This window comes from Caretta caretta, chromosome 6 (assembly GCF_965140235.1).
Source record: "Caretta caretta isolate rCarCar2 chromosome 6, rCarCar1.hap1, whole genome shotgun sequence".
NCBI classification, from domain to species: Eukaryota; Metazoa; Chordata; order Testudines; family Cheloniidae; genus Caretta; species Caretta caretta.
In genome coordinates, this window is record NC_134211.1 from 113,861,285 (window position 1) to 113,876,271 (window position 14,987).

Here is a 14,987-nt window from a genome sequence, read left to right on the forward strand (position 1 = left end):
CATATAGGAGAAAACCTACAGTATATTTTGGTAAATAAAGAGAAAACCTGGAAAGGGGTGAAACAGATTCTTTTATATTCAAAACAAACTCTTTGAGATAACAGTGAAAAATATAAAGATGTGAGTCTATGTCCAACCCTGAAAGAGCAAGCTCAACTCACTTCGAAGTTACTGAGGCTGGGTCTGATCTTGTTTACACTGGTGTAAATCCAGAATAATTCCAGTAGCTTCAATGGATTTATGCAAATGCATATCTGAGTTCAGAATCTGGCATCATCACCATCGTCGTCATTACTACCACATCAGATGTCTCCATCGAGGCTGAGGACTGTATAGACAAAGACGAGCATCTCTGCCCCAGAAAACTTACCGTCTAGATGTCAGACAGACTGTGACAGGTGGACAAAGGGGAGAGGAGTAGATTAGGAGGACAAGCTCCAAGTAACACAGAGTTGAGCAGCAAAACAGTATGCTGACCTCTCTGCATGCCTAACTATTGGGGGTTCCTTGTGCTTGTTTCACCAGCAATGATTTTTACCCACAGATCCTTCCATCTTAAGAGAGTACTATAAAATCACTCCTTTTGCAAGTACTCTTTTAAAAACACTGTTCTACTTTTCCTTCTTGCCCCAAATGCTTTGATCGATCTGACCTTTCTTGAAGAAATGATAACAAATCTAATCTTACAAAATTTCTGTGGAATGAACTGTATGATTGGTAGTAACAATCAGTCTCACAGGGGCAAAATTGCTGCATATTTTACTTACTTTCATCAAGCTGCTTTTTATTTATTTTTTAAGTAGTATTTTAGGTGTATTCATTTCAGCTGGCGGCGGATCCATTGCTAATCTGATTTTTGCCAATTAATGGAAATTAACATTATTTGATTTTCCAGCCTTCCAACTAGTTAATCCCTTTACAAAGAACAAAACCTGGCTTAAGCAACAACCAGTAAAATCTGTTTGTTCAGGTAATTTTCTAACAACGGCGGGGATCATTTCTTCCCTCTAGGCCTCAGTCTACTCTTGCCTACAACCAGTGTAAATCAGGAGTTATGCCATTGAAGCCAAGGGTGGCTTTGGATTTGTCCATACAAGAAATAAATGATGGATCTAGCAACAACAACAAAATCCAAAACAAATACAATTTCATGAATATTTTGGTGAAAATCTTGTTTTGGTTTATATTTGTTGAAATTTCACAGTTCAAAATTCGTCAGCCAGCTATATGATATAACAGTTGGGCCAGGTTTTGAGTGAGATCTATGGTTTGGCTGAAACTGTGTGAAAAATGCTTTGGTGAAAGCTTGATGTTTTGGCTGAGATTTACTTTGTGGTTTTGGTTTCTCTAAATTAAACTCATGGAGTCCCATTCTCCACTACATTTGGGACAGCTTTGAACTATTCCTCCAGCTCAAAGTTGCCTAAAAACTAGTTTTGCCAGCCACTCCGGGAATCCCCCAGCATGTGGGAATCTTTGGTTGGTAGACAAGCACTGTAGCAGCTCTTATAGCTCTATGCTGCCAGCATAGAGTCTGGGTTGGGGTGCGGAGGGGTGAGGACAATGGGATGTGGCCAGGGCTTTCCTTCTCACAGTGATTCCTGGCTGCTGAAATGGCCTCTTGGGTCCATAGACAATCAGCATAAATTAGAGCAACGCTCCTGGCTGCTCTATTTGATGCTGAGGTCTTGACTCTCCCCTGATAACTGAGCTGTGCCATAGTTCATGATCTGGCTAGAAATTCATCTTAATCAAAACTGAATAAAACATTGACACAAGAGACAAGTTTCACACACACCCCCCACTCCAACCCACCCCACATGCTATATAGTTCATATTGTACAGCTATTCTCCCAGTCGGGCATGGAACCATGCCAAGGCTGAGCCTTGCTAGTTCCAGGATGATGGGATGTCAGAATAAATGAAAGTGCTCTTTTCCCCCTTCACCGCTTTGGCAGCTGAATTCAAACACTGCCGGCACTGTACAGAAGAAGGCAAGATATGTGGTAACCATAGGGGCTACAGAAGAGCTGTGTATACATCAGACACTAGCTATAGACCAGAGGTGCACAGCCAGAATGCAAAATGTCAGCTTCAGTCTCTCCCCACTGCGCGGTTGTTTTGTTTCTGTGAAGAGCTGGTGTGCATGACAGATTAGGAGAGTTGCAAAGCAGGCAGGTCAGTACTGTGGTGAGGGTCATTGCTATTTCTATTACTGCAAGATGCTATAATTATAGCATTGGAAATGTTGGATGCTGCCAAATTCAATTCAGGAATAAATACATCCCCCTGTGGCACAGGGGCCGTTGAACTAGAGAATGAAGATATTTTTGTCAGCTGAAGCCTGAAGCCTGGGAGGAAGGAAAAGCAACTTTAAGGTTTTAGTAGTCTGGCCATTTTGAACATATATAATTAGACACCTGAAAAAGTCAAGAGAGCCCTGTGTTTATTGCATTGGCTCTGCCTTTTTTAGTTTTCTGGCACTGCAGTTTTCCACTTGATCTTCAGGCAATTGACAGGACTGTTAAACATCCTTCAACAGTATAAACAGATGAGAAAGCTCGGCGGCTCATTTGCGTGTGGTGCCTCTGACGGGTTTTGCTGTGCAGGAGGGCTCAGGCAAGTACATGACTTTATATCTGTTCAGATCCACCTCTCTGTTACCGCCTCTGCACTTTGCTATCCCTGACCGTAAAGGGGTCCACATGCCATCTCTGTGTGCTTGAGGATTTATGGCAACATGGTCCTCAGTTTTAAGCACCCACAGTCCCCCGGTCATTCTTCACTGGGATCTCTCTAAGTCCATAGCCACCCTGGGACACATGGCTCCACTTGCGTGTCTGCCTTGGCAGCCTCTCCTCCTGCCTATCCTATTTAGACGTTCATGTTGGATATTTTACCTTATCATTCCTTTTTTCCCAAGCCCTCTGCAGCTCCCAGTGTTTAAATGCTTGCAGTTGTGTTATTCTTAGGCAGGCTGCAGCACCTCTGCCTAATGGCCAGCGGAGAAGCCTAGCGCCTTCAGAATCGTTTCACTCAAAGTCATTACGGTGTAATCAGCATCTGTCCTTTTAGAATGTCCATTTTCCGATGGCCGGGGAGCTGTGTGGTTTGCCCTACCTAGCTGTAAACCCAGCTACACGAGACACAAGTCTGAAAGTTAGGGCATTATGTGGCAATGAAACTAGACAAGGATTTTGCCAGGTGTGCCTGTGCTGTACTTCATTTTTCTATCACAAACCAAGGATCTGAGCCCCAAAATTGGATGGTTTGTTTTTAAAACTCTACAGAGCAGAAATAGGTGGAAATCAAACACTGCTGCATCTCCATCTATAACAATGGAATTGCAACAAGAATGCATTTTGGCACGTGCTCTGAACCACCATTACTCAACTGAGATTCATCCCTGTCACCAAGACTCAGATACTTGGGGCAAGATTCTCCGTTGATATAAATTGGCCCTGGTCCTTTAATGTTATCCAAGAATGGCTTTATTCACACCAGATCACTTTCGTCCCAGGTGTAGTTCCTGACTCCTAGGAAGTCGATAAACATTACCCCAGGGAGAAACTTGGCCCGTTTTCTCTTTCTTTAAACCAAATGGTTTACTCAAACTGCAAAAGTGCTAGCACAGGCCTATACACAAATGTGGCACTAAAATCATAATTTCACTTCCCAGTGGCAAATAAGCAAATTATATTGCTTTATTTCCAATCTGTTCTACAAATTATTAAACACATTGACTTCAGTTTCAGGCTTTTAGACTGAGAAGAAAAAGAATCAGTTTTTATTACCTTATTACCCTTTTATTTAATCAAGTAATAAAACTACTCAACTGTATGGTGAAATCTAGATTACAATTTGCCTTTACTTCCTGAAATCACACAGATAAATGCTCCAGTAGTTAACTACGTCGGATCTGCAGTATGTGTTTTGGTCTGCTATCAGATTCTGTTAGGTGGCACATAGATTCCTGCCTTGCAGCTAGCATCATTTCAGGAGGTATTTTGTAAGATTTCGGGCTCTTCCAGTTATGGCTTCACTTTTCTCTCACAGCAATTAAAGTCCCTTCCTTTAATTTCAGTGGCAACTGTAGTGTTTTAGACCTGGCCCATGCAGCTGAATGCTCATCTCTGGATCTTATTTCCAGTCCTCATAAGGCCTGGGTTTGATGACCTAGTCTGATTACAGGATCTTTGACAGCTTTAAAGGAATTTACACAAAGGAAGGAGACAGCTGCTGTTCTGATGAAGGATTTTTCTGAGCAGGCCTCCCAAGCTAGACGTGCCACTATGAGATGCTGCCTACACTCTTCATCATGAGCAACAGGTATGTTTAAACAGATTTTGTGTTCTTGCCTGCATAGGTCATTGCAATGAAATATCTTGCTCTTAAAGCTGCTTAACTTGGATCTGTAAAATGCTGTAGCTTCTTAGTTTATTATTCAGTATTATTCCATTTTCTATTAACACTGAAGGCCACATCCTCAGCTGGTGTCAATCAGCATACCTCCTTTAGTTTATAGATTCTCCAGGGAAGGAACTGTCTTTATCTGTGTTTATACGGTGCCCAGTGCTATTGGGTCTCAATCTTTATCAGGGCTTATGGACGCTAACATATTATTGTTTTCCTTGTAAAAAACTGTTTTGAGGGTTTATTAATCTGTCTGAAATAAGGTGTAAAATCCGTCCTTTAAATCACAGTTTGCAAAGGGTTGCTGTTAGCAATAGGGTTAATAATATTTCGGACCCACAGTGTCACACTTTGTACAGAAAAAAAGTCTGAGCAGTTTAGCAACACGTGTTGTTGGAAAGTTGCCTGTCATGATCACAGTGCCATTTCCAGATACAATAAGTATCCTCCATTTGCCTGTAATCAGAGTGCCCCACCGTCCAATTGCTATACTCATGCAAATACTAATATTTTGGAATAAAAGGGATTTGTGAGGGCTCATAAATACAGGAATATTATTTAAAAGTGTATCTCAGACGATTTACTTTCTATATTTTTGGTGTAACTGAAGCAAAGATTTCAATGGTGTTTGTTTACATGTGGGTTTTTCTCTAGTTTGTCTTCTAATACGTTGTTACTTATTACCAAAACACGCAGGCAGTAGGATATCCTCCGAGGGCCATAAGTTTAGCTACAGAGATCTTGTGCTGGGTGCAACTGAGAGGTGGAAGGGAGCTTGGTCCTCAAATACCTTTACACTCCACTGATCTTGGGGCACCAGAGGTCAACATGAACTCTTGCATAACTAAGAGCAACCAAAGGGCTGCTTTATAGTATCCCAGTTGGAGCAGTTCCTTTTGGTGGCTGAGGATTGGCCAAAATGCCATGCACTCTGGCTCCACCCCTTTCTGGTCTTGCCATGCCCTCTCCTCCTCCTGCTACAATGCCTTCCTACCCCAACTCCTGGCAAACAGAAGCATGTGGGATAAAGCCAGATGTGCCCCTTATACTGGGAGAACCCTCATCAGCCCTTTTGGTCTCATTTAAGGTCCCTTTGCACCACTCCATGGCACAAAGGAATGATATCAGAGCCAACGAGTTGGCCCCTAGTGCTCTCTTGAGAGCATGGGCATGGCCAACAGGATGTGGTCATCTGTTTGGAGGGCAGTCTGTGCATATGATCCAATCAGAAACACAGCATGGGGAGTAGGTGGCCAGCCCTCTGTGGAGAAAGAAGTGGTTAGGGACTATTTAGAAAAGCTGGACGTGCACAAGTCCATGGGGCCAGACGCGTTGCATCCGAGAGTGCTAAAGGAATTGGCGGCTGTGATTGCAGAGCAATTGGCCATTATCTTTGAAAACTCATGGCGAACGGGGGAAGTCCCGGATGACTGGAAAAAGGCTAATGTAGTGCCAATCTTTAAAAAAGGGAAGAAGGAGGATCCTGGGAACTAGGCCAGTCAGTCTCACCTCAGTCCCCGGAAAAATCATGGAGCAGGTCCTCAAGGAATCAATTCTGAAGCACTTAGACGAGAGGAAAGTGATCAGGAACAGTCAGCATGGATTCACCAAGGGAAGGTCATGCCTGACTAATCTAATCGCCTTCTATGATGAGATTACTGGTTCTGTGGATGAAGGGAAAGCAATGGATGTATTGTTTCTTGACTTTAGCAAAGCTTTAGAGATGGTCTCCCACAGTATTCTTGTCAGCAAGTTAAAGAAGTATGGGCTGGATGAATGCACTATAAGGTGGGTAGAAAGTTGGCTAGATTGTCGGGCTCAACGGGTAGTGATCAATGGCTCCATGTCTAGTTGGCAGCTGGTATCAAGTGGAGTGCCTCAAGGGTCGGTCCTGGGGCCGGTTTTGTTCAATATCTTCATAAATGATCTGGAGGATGGTGTGGATTGCACTCTCAGCAAATTTGCGGATGATACTAAGCTAGGAGGAGTGGTAGATACGCTGGAGGGCAGGGATAGGATACAGAGGGACCTAGACAAATTGGAGGATTGGGCCAAAAGAAATCTGATGAGGTTCAACAAGGATAAGTGCAGGGTCCTGCACTTAGGACGGAAGAACCCAATGCACCGCTACAAACTAGGGACCGAATGGCTAGGCAGCAGTTCTGCGGAAAAGGACCTAGGGGCGACAGTGGATGAGAAGATGGATATGAGTCAACAGTGTGCCCTTGTTGCCAAGAAGGCCAATGGCATTTTGGGATGTATAAGTAGGGGCATAGCGAGCAGATCGAGGGACGTGATCGTTCCCCTCTATTCGACATTGGTGAGGCCTCATCTGGAGTACTGTGTCCAGTTTTGGGCCCCGCACTACAAGAAGGATGTGGACAAATTGGAGAGAGTCCAGCGAAGGGCAACAAAAATGATTAGGGGTCTGAAACACATGACTTATGAGGAGAGGCTGAGGGAACTGGGATTGTTTAGTCTGCGGAAGAGAAGAATGAGGGGGGATTTGATAGCTGCTTTCAACTACCTGAGAGGTGGTTCCAGAGAGGATGGTTCTAGACTATTCTCAGTGGTAGAAGAGGACAGGACAAGGAGTAATGGTCTCAAGTTGCAGTGGGGAAGGTTTAGGTTGGATATTAGGAGAAACTTTTTCACTAGGAGGGTGGTGAAACACTGGAATGCGTTACCTAGGGAGGTGGTAGAATCTCCTTCCTTAGAGGTTTTTAAGGTCAGGCTTGACAGAGCTCTGGCTGGGATGATTTAGTTGGGGATTGGTCCTGCTTTGAGCAGGAAGTTGGACTAGATGACCTCCTGAGGTCCCTTCCAACCCTGATATTCTATGATTCTATGATAAGTGTTGTGAGAAATGAATGCTTCTCCTTTTTGATGCAACGGTAAGGTGCATTGGGGCCCCCCAGTCCTTTGAGCATCTTGCCTTTCACTGGCCTGGCAATTGCTAAGTTCTCCATTCAACCATTGCTGCTACCCCATACTAGTCACTGCCTTCCCAGTGTCTGAAGAGCTGATACAGTTTTGGATCTGGGAGTCCTGTTCCTCCTACTCACTAGTTTCACTGCCCCACCAGCCTGCTGAGAGCTCTTCCCCCACCCCAGGTAATGGAGACATCTAGCAGTCAAGGGAGATTTGCTCACCTCAAGAACCAAAAGTGGGGTCATTCCCCAATTGACCACCTAGCCCACAGCCAGCACAGACCCACACCCCACATAACCCAACACGCCACAGCCAGAGACAGCCGGACAACTTGCCTGCCCTTTCCACTGCCAGCAGAGTCTGCCACCATTACTGCTGCTGTGAGAAACAGCTTTCGAGTTGGGGAGTCACCTAGAAGAGACTCAGTCATGCTGGGGAGGGGGAAATAGGATGAGTGAAGAGGTACTGGGCTTGAACGTGGGGGTATATGTCCAGCTAGAGGGGCAGGTAGAGTTGGGAGGGAAAGACTGTGGAATTCATAGATTTAGAGAGGAAAGAGGAGAGTTTGGAACAGATGGATATTTTGAGGGTTGAGGGGAAGGGGTATCTCATCCAGGGAATGTTACGTGTATTGCTGAAATAAAAAGCTTTTGAGATAGCCCATTCTTAAAATGCGGGCAGTTCATCAGTGATAATAACCATGTGAGAGCAGAGGCCCAAGGACCACTACTTTTGGGGAGGCTCCATAGTATAGCAAATGAAACAGCAGAGACGCCCTTAAGCCACTTGACACAAGAGTGCACCCCAAGCAGGGTTTCAGCATTGCAATCAGTCAGTTTCCATCATATTGCAGAAGGTTTTAAAGCAAAGAAAATGAGGGATCGTGCCCCTTGCCTGGAAAGTAACTTTCCACCTCGCTTTTGGAACTGATCATAGTTTGTCCATGAAAATGTGTTGCATGACCCTTCAGGAGTTCACTTGCATGTAGAGAGCCAAATTCTGCTCTCACGCCCTCACAAATTTCCACTGACTGCGGGAGAATTGCCTGGTTGCAACTAAGAACAGCGTTTGGCCCAACTCATGTGTGCAAATCGGTTTCTTGCCAAATCAAGCAGATTGAATCAGTTACATTGACTAACCTATCAGGCGCCTGATCCTGCCAGTGTTACACACACACACACACACACACAATTCCTTGCCTGGGGAGCACTCACAGAATCGGACCCCTGGTGCATACCGTTAATTTGATGTCTTGAAAACGTAGCCCGAAAGGGTTTCCTGGTAGAAATTTATCTCAGTCAAACATAAGGTAACTCTCCTGGAAATCAGTCACGCAGGATCCCACAGGAACAGCTCTTTGCTTTGGAACAGCAGGTGTCCGTCAGGAAAGCTAACACAACTTCTTATCACTGAAAAGCTATGTCTTATTTCCCAGCATTGACATTAGCCATATGGCAGATGATAAAGTAACACAAGAAAAAAAATACACGTTTTCACTTTCCAATGCTAATGACTGTCTAGGTGGGGACAGAACAACATAGATGTTAGAGAGGCCCAGATTCACAGTTCTGGCAAACCTGTGCTTGGCACAGGAGCAGGGTGTGGTGGAAAAAGTGGTTTACACCACCTCTACAGCCCCCTGATTTGGGAAGCTCTATTGGGTTTCTTTGGTCCTCAGCGTAAGTTAGAGCGACACAAACAGTTACTCTGGTTTTTTCCTGGCTGCCCACTGCCCCAAGGGACCATTCTAACAGCTAGCTGTGAGTCGGTGGAACACAACAGTGCTCCAGCCTCACCTCCTATCTCTCAGAAATGCTCCCTGCATGCTGGGGTGTAACTTAGGGTGATAGACGGCAACCACGCCACCTACAGATTTCCCCTTGCCAAGGAATTCTGAGGTAGTCAGAATGGTGCAATGGGGTCAGAGAACGTCTAAGATTCCGTTCCCTGCCCACCCAGTCATATTAGCTCATCCTCTTGATCACATACCCAACGCAGCATACTGCTGGTGTTTAGTCCAGTCTAGTTTTAAAGACCATTAGCAGCCTGGCTTCCACCATTCCCTAGAGGAGACTGCTCAAGAGTTTTATATATCTCACTGCAGAAAGTGTTCCCTAATGTGGCTCCTAACATTTCCCTTTCTTAATTTATTCTCTTTGGGTAAAATGAAAAGGGAATGGGACCCATGCTCTTAAACCACATGGGCAATTTTGAAAATGTTACCCATTACTCCTAGTTATACCCCTCTGTGCCACTCTGGTCATCTCTCTCCATCGTGAGGGGTAAGATTCTGATCTCAGTTACCACAATGTAAATACGAAAAACTCTTGACTTTAATGGACTCACAGTAGTGTAAATCGTCCGTGAGTGAGGACAGAACTTGGCTCATGGTCTGTACCGCATTCAGATACCTTTAGATTGTTAACATGCACCTCACTCTTATGCAGGTTACATGTATTTCACTCATTCCATCTTTTCTCAGACATCAATCCCTCCATTGCCCTAATCATTGTCTTACTCTTCTCTAATCTCTCTTCTATGAGGTGCTCAAACCTGAATGCCACATTTCAGCATCAGTGCCACATAGAGAGTTATAGCATCAACTCAGCCCATGCTGTGATGTCTTTGACTATACAGCTGAAAATGCCATTGGCCTTTTTTATTTCCATATCACTTTGCAAATCTCATGTCCAATTGGTTGTCCTCTATCATCTGTAGAATCAATTTGGGCATTAATGGTTTCCAGGTTTCTCAAATCCATTAGGGCCTGATCCAAAGGCCTTGGAAGTCAATAGGAGTCCTTTGATTTCCACGGGATTTAGCTCAAGACCTTAATCCCTTTGTTTCAGATTATTTCCTGCAGATATATTAGTGTACATTTTAATTAAACTGAATTTCATGTGGGGAAATTAGTTTTATAAAACAAAGAATAAAAATCAATTGTCACTCAACTTGAACTCCGTTAAAATAATACACTCCATCCATTCTAGTTTGTATTTACAGGAGTGTCATATTTAAGGCACAGGAGGTAATTGTCCCACTCGGCGCTGGTGAGACCTCAGCTGGAGCGCTGTGTCCAGTTGCGGGTGCCCAACTTTAGGACAGATGTGGACAAACTGGCGAGAGTCCAGAGGAGAGCAACAAAACCCGACCTGTGTGGAAAGGTTAAAAAACGGGACATCTTTAGTCTTGAGAAAAGAAGACCAAGGGGGGGACCTGATAATAGTCTTCAAATATGGTAAGGGCTGTTTATAAAGAGGACAGTGTACAGTGAAGGTAGGACAAGAAGTAATGGGCTTAATCTGCAGCAAGGGAGATTTAGATTAGATATTAGGGAAAAAATAAGGGTAGTTAAACTGTGGAATGGTCTTCCAAGGGAGGTTGTGGAATCCCCGTCATTGGAGGTTTTTAAGAACAGATTAGACAGTTACTTGTCAGGGATGGTCTAGGTTTACTTGGTCCTGCCTCAGGGCAGGGGGTTGGATTCGGTGACCTCTCAAGTCCCTTCCAGCCCTACATTTCTATGACAAGTATATTTGCTATTTCCAAGGTTTTTCTTTTCATGCTCTTTGTCTCCCCTTATTTTATCTCAAGTCAGCCAATCCACCTGCTGGCAGCTAGATCATTCTGTTTAGTACGATTGCTGATAGTACTGCTTTTAACAACATTCCAGGATTCTTTAAAGAGAGATTGCTTTAGCACTAAAATAACCCCTAATGTATGCCAGTCGAGGTCACTCTGAATGCCCTCTCCAGCCAGGTTTAAGCTCTGTTCAGCTGCAACAGACAGATCAGTAGGACTGACCGATGTGGAAGCAATGAGCAGAGAGCAGATATTAGCATTTGGTTACTTGGTAACTCTTATTTAATCAATACATACTTTACATTTTAGATCCCAGTGGCAGGATAAACAGAATGGAGGGGAAAACATCAAGTGAAATAAATCTAATGGTTTATGGGACATTTTTATCTCAAAATGCACTGTGGGTCACAAATGAGAGCTTGATTGTGATTCCAAGAGTTTAATTATCAAATAGATGTGCAAAACATTTGGTGGCTAAGAAAGTTTGTTTCAGTGTCACAGATATTCTAATATATGTGGACTATCTATCATCCTGAGTACTCAGTTTTACTATCTACCCAGAAAGAAGCATGAGAAGGGGTAGTGTGAAGAAATTGAGTCAGATCAGACCCCCTTTGTATGTCAATTGAGTTACACCATGGATGAATTTGGCCTAGGCTCTTCTAAAAAAGTAAAATTATTTTCTACCAGACCCTAAAGGGGCATGTCAGGGCTTGACTGTGCTCCAGGCCAGCAGTACCACCTAATGGTGGTAATCCAAGATGCGACGCCTAATGGCAAGAGTCCAAGGGTCAATTTCTCTGACCATTACAGCTCAAGGAAGCACTGCCTATTGTGAGAATCCAGAGGCTGCTCCACCTAACGGCTACGGTTCAGGTGTAGCGTCATCTATGTGTGAGAGTGGGGGTGGATAGGGGAACCTGAACCTACCCTACTCCACCAGGTTCCGACCCAGGGCCCTTCGACCCATCATCGAGGACTCAGGGCCTGATACCGCAAAGCACTCTCCCTGAGTCACTGCCTACCCTTGCTCCAGTGCTTCTGGCGTCATCATGGAACAGACATGGGATCCTCGTATACTCCCCTCTGATCTGTCCCTGGCATCTCTCCTGCTGGCCCTGGTGAGTCATCACCCTTGGCTCTCAGGGTTGGCCAGCTCCCAGTGGCTTCGCTATGAGATTCGGACCTGGTGGCGTGGAGCTTTGGCGGCTTCCTGGCAGGAGGCTGCTGCACCCAACTGCGGTCAGCCCAGACTGATCTGAGTCACACCCTTTTAAATGCTCCCTTCACTGGGACCCTTGGGCCCAGACCAGCTGTTTAACCCTTGCCTCCCCAGTGTGGAGTTGGTAATACCCTGTTACGGGGCAAATTCTCCATTCTGATCGGCAGTGTAGGTGGCCTACCCACAATGCATGATCCTCTTGCATATTCTTCCCCGAATTTGCTCATAGGAGAATTCCATGCAGAACGTGCTGTACATGATTATAAATGAGCACTGTGGATCAAGGCAGTGAACTTTGCTTTAGAACTGCCCGGTGTATACAGAGCCAGAGCCAGTGTTCTGTCTTCATCAAGTAACTTCTATTGTATTGTATCAGATCTATAACTACGTTTGATATTACGAAGTTTACGGTAACATTTGCAAACAGCAGTTGATATACGCCCTCAGTGCACAGGTGAATTCCTACTGACACTGAAGGGAGTTGCAGATACGATCAAAGGACAGTACATAGCTCTGTGTCATTAATGAAAACTTTTGCAGCAGATTAGTAATATAGAGCATGAAAAGTGCATGGCTCCCAGGCATGAGTATGAGTGACCCTCATGGATAGCAATAGGAATATTGTAGGTTCCTGCATGTTTCTTTGCATTCTATTTTCCTTTACTATGGACGATTGGCCTCATGATACAATGTGTCTGTAGGTATCAACAGAATTAAGAACTACATGCTCTGAAATAAATGAAAGCTGAGCTCTTTCTGTGTCGTTTGATTCATACGAACACAGTTTTAAATATTATCAGACCATTGGTAATTGCATGGCTTCCATTACCTTTTTTTTGAAAACACTCCATGACAATGCCTGCACACTGAAACAACTGTCAAAAGAAAAACTAATCTTCATCCTTCTTGTTAGAGGAGACACACAAAAATTCCCCTTATGAATGATTTTCACAAGAACATGATTTTTGCAGGCCTTCCTGTCTGATAGATATTACAAGTAAGAGCTAGGCTGTATTCCATTCTGTGGGTGTCCTGCTGTGTGGGGATATCTTTCAGGGGTGAATTTGTTTCTCCAGAGGCAAAAAAGTGCTAGTACACCTTTCAGGGTTAACTAGGTGGTGGGGGCAATTAATATTTTTTCTGATGTATTACGTGATGGTGGAAAAATCACACTTTACCATCACAAAAACTCATCTTGCTGCCTACAGGTGCATGGCTAAATTATTAATGGAGGGTACACAGAACCACTAACGGTGGAATACTGAATGAAGGATCAGTTGACACTCAGGAAGTTGGAGAAGATATGGAAGACTCCCTTCTAATTAATCACCTTTCTGTTTTGTTATACTGATCTGCAGCTTCCAGTTACAACTGCACCCCTTGCTGTATGCTATTACGTGATTTTGTTTTCAGATTGTTCAAGATTAAGTTACTTCATTATTAATATATATGCACTGTGCATGAACATAAATATTATATATGTACTTGTGTGTAAACCTATTGGAAGTGTTAATAGTTAAGATAAACTAAGTCCATTATTGCAGTGTGTGACTATTTCTATGACCCTATTTGCAATAAAACCAGATTCAATGATATGAGAAAATTGCTAGGTTTCGAAATAATTGAACCAGGCCAGATGAATCCCCACAAAGGCATCATTTACAAAGTACTTCGCTTGTCTAAGATATTAATTCCTGCTGGAGGAAATGGAAAGAGAGTTCATACAGTTACACTGCTATCCTCTGGGCGTAAAATGGTTTTATTGTGGTATGTTTATTTCCTAGACATCTTCCAGTGGGGGACTGCAGGAAAGTACGGTATGTGCGGTCAGTCCTTTCGAGTAGGCTGCTCATGCGTATTCACTGGGAAGTCATTCATGAGGCTTCGGGGTTGGGGTTTTTTTTTTTCATTTTTTTCTGCTGTGCAGATACTTAAACCCCTTTTTCTTGTAAAGACACATATTTGCATACAAAATGGGAGCCATTAAACTCTGCATTTGTGAACACAGTGCGCTCTGTGCGGCCCTACTCTCCCCCTTCTGTTTCAGATAGGAAATAGCCATGGTAACCTGTGGAGGGCGTGTTGGCTTTAATGATGAAAACTTCACTATAGAAATCGGCCTCAGTCCTCAACCACTGGCTAACAATATTTTTGTTTTGTTTCAAAAACATGGTTAGTTGTTGACTCTTGAGTACTTGTAACAAACAGCTTGCGGCAATCTACGGACCTAGAATTTAGTCCCAGAAATTATCCACCGTTTACATCAGAATAATGAGTATGTTTACAAAAATCACGATCTGCTCATGGGCAATTAGCAAAGCGAGAAAGAGGTGAAATTCATCAGACAAACGCTTGGTTCGGAATTAGTTGTCCAGCTGTACTTCTGACATACCTTGAGTGAAATGAGATCAATGCTTTGATAGGAAATAACTTAAAATAGGATGATGAGGTTTGGAGAGGACACTCTAGACCTTTACAAAGTAACCTGTCCCGATATAGTAACACTGACTTCTTCTTTCAGCATCCCCTTAAAAAGCTCACTGCAGTTATTTGCATGAAATCCTTCCTATCATACATTAAACTCCGTTTGATTCTTAATGTATATGCAATTTTAGGTGACTAATCTGCGATCAAAAACACTTAGCAGGAATGGATCAGTCGCTGTTCTGAAGTTTGAGCTTATCGCATTTTTTCATGCTGGAACATGAGGGCTCAGGTAACCACTGCTTATTCAGACATTTACAATGATTGCTGTCAACGTTCTCAGCATCGAGAGGTGAATAGTTAGAGTGGCACTTTTAAAGGATCCTTTCTTAGAGCTGATTGGCAATTTTGCAAC